Raw genomic sequence first — 2,842 nt, 5'->3', positions numbered from 1 at the left:
TGAATGTGTTCAGTTGGAGATCCAAGCATCAACAGCCAATACATAATTGGCTCTGACATGTCTTTATATTTGAAGAAACATTCAGGCAATTGAGAGAAATTACATGAAAAATAACCAAGAGTGGTTGAGTCAATAATAAATTGGCAAAATCTCAAGGTTGGATCTGTCATGCCTTAGAATAAAGTATAAACCTCTTCAGAAACTAAAAAAAGAACTTTGAAATTTAGATGAAAACAGAGTGAGTGATACTTCTTGCAGGTATGCTCTAAAATGAAGTATTATGTCATTTGAGCTAACAAGAAACTCCACAAATGTCTTAGCATTGTTAGAAATAATTAGCAACTTTGAGTCTGTTTAAGCAAAGCCAAATAAGCAAACTCAGTATTAATCTCACAGTGTGATCCAAAGCACTAACAAACTACAATGCACACTCTGGTTTCATTTTGATGCCAGGACATTAGTTATGAGACTTATGAGCCAGAGTACAATAGATCCTACGATCCAACAGACCGCACAAAAGACTAAGATACCAGCCAAAATGGTGGCTAATGGCGGGCTTGATGCATCCTTGCTCTTCTCTGGTCCTCCTGAAGGATTGGTGCTTGATTTTGATATAGGTAGTAGTCTCTGTCTTTGATATACATTCAAAACGTTGTTGAATCTGAAAATCGAAACAGAAAACAAAGAACTTACAACAATCTCTGATAACATCACATCAAAGTATAACGAAAAAGATATCATAAACCACCACTGTTATACTAAGGAGACATCAGTAATCATCTGACTAACACAACAGCTCGACCTTAAAAGTCTCTATTTTGTTATTTTAGGGGCTCGTTGTATACAAGAAAGTCAGGCTACATTAATTGTGTACAAATTTGGATGACATATACCCAAAAAAGGGGTCTTCTATTTCCAAACATCTGATCCAATAATAAAAAATGGAGCTTACTGTTCTTCGCACTCTAGTCTTGGGTAGTAAAAACAACTATAAACCTTTCAAGGTGTGACAACATAATGTAAGATAGCTAATGCATGTAGGACATGAAAGGAAATTCATTCACCATAATATGAAGATTAAAAATTGAAAATACTTCACCTCATAAACTAAGCTTGTCTAGATGTCATCCACTATTATTTTATTTTTTTGTTTCCCACAAGGTGTTCGGAGCCCACATTAGAGCTCCGACTAAATTCGAATCGCTAACTGCAGGGCCCAATCGGAGGTGGGGCTCCCAACAAAATTTTCTGCACATTCAAGGCTCAAATCCGAGACATCTAGTTAAGAGTGAAGCACGTCTACCAAAGCACCACAACCCATATGGGTAGCATACAATATTATTTATTCAATTACCTTTAATAGTTTCTCTTTTGTTTTGTGCAAGTGTGGTTTTACATCAAATAATCAAACCTTGAAGGAAAGGAAAAAAATTTCAGATCTATTTAGCATATTTATGAAATTGTGACACATTACTATGCCTCAACAGTAAACAGCAACAAGGGTTATGGTAAAGTGATAAATATTCATTCATTCTAATGTGTTGGGTTTGGGTTAGAGTCCCCTAGTACAGAGAGTGTTTTATCCCCAATGTGGGCATGTTCAATCACATTCTCATCTTCCCTTCCCCCTCTGAACTGACAACACACTCACTCAATTACTTGGTCATCTAATAAGATGAAGAAGCATTGTATGTCACAAATAAATGCTACTGAAATGAAGAAATTTATTCATAATTCAAACCCTTGTCTTGTCAAAAATGAAGAAAGAGGAAAATGAGAGCAAAAAAACTCGATTTTGTATGCAACGATAACAAAATTGCTACAGCCTTTAAGAAATTATAGAGTAAGACAAGTAAACAGGAAGAAGATAAAATTTAGTAGATAGGAGCTTAAAATTGAAGCTTTTGTACCTGATATTGAACTGGGTAGGAGAGGCATCGCGTGTAGGAGCAATGAAGGAAGTTTGAGGTCTGTGAAGGGGACGATGAAACCCTAAAATAAATTGGAACGGGCAATGGAGAGACGCCATTTTTGCGTAGCAAGACGTTTGTTTGTCTCTACTCTCAGAGTCCAGGTTGATATTAACTATGAATCTGAATTTGTGAATGCAAATAAACAATTGTGACTTGTTCAAATAGAAATTGCCATAAAATATCAAAAATCTTAAAAAATTGAACTCAATCAACTAATTTTGTTACTCAATTTTTATTCTTTTCATGATTCAGTTCGGTTTGGTTTTGGTTCCTTGGTATTTTGATCTATTTAAGATTTTTTTTTTCATAAATTAAATATTTTGATTCGGTATACAGATAACGGTCAGATGTGTTCATAATTTTTATAAAACTTGTCAAAATCAAACGTGATTGATTTTATTTAAGTTTGATTTGATTTTCCTTTTGTTAAAAATGAAGAAATAATTAAATTATTTGTCATTGTAATTTATTGTTCTTTGTGTTATGCTTACTTCTAGGGATAACAAGAGTGCTTGACATTTTTAATATGATTTTAGAAATTTTTTATATTATGTGTTAATAGTACTTTTACATAATTTATGTTATTTTTCCGTTTTAATTTATGTGATATTGATAAAATTTTGAAAGTTAAACTAAAAATTATGAGTCACTAAGATAAGTTTGTCTCTAAGGAAATAGTTAGAGAGCATCTAACAAATAAATACACAATGAGGTAGTGTCAAGCCTTATTTATGGGGTATAATGTATTGTTGTTCGAAAACCCATGAGTAAAGTTGTCTCTAAGACAAGAGTTACACATATTCTCATAAATCAAGATACAATGACTTAGTGACAAGTCAAGTCTATGTACTAGTTTTGAAAACATGTCT

General features: G+C 33.1%; 1 long non-coding RNA gene across 1 annotated transcript; it reads right to left on the bottom strand.

The window, feature by feature from the left end:
• Positions 1–259: 259 nt before the first annotated feature.
• LOC101253946 (uncharacterized) lies at positions 260–2,238 on the bottom strand. The gene is made up of 2 exons (XR_011212038.1): positions 1,911–2,238; positions 260–661 (listed from the first exon to the last, which is right to left on the bottom strand). It is a non-coding gene; the product is annotated as an uncharacterized lncRNA (long non-coding RNA).
• Positions 2,239–2,842: the final 604 nt, after the last annotated feature.

The sequence above is a fragment of the Solanum lycopersicum genome, chromosome 10, assembly GCF_036512215.1.
Source record: "Solanum lycopersicum chromosome 10, SLM_r2.1".
Taxonomy (NCBI): Eukaryota; Viridiplantae; Streptophyta; class Magnoliopsida; order Solanales; family Solanaceae; genus Solanum; species Solanum lycopersicum.
Note: the sequence above shows the minus strand (reverse complement) of the source record. Positions and strands in the feature narration are given on the sequence as shown.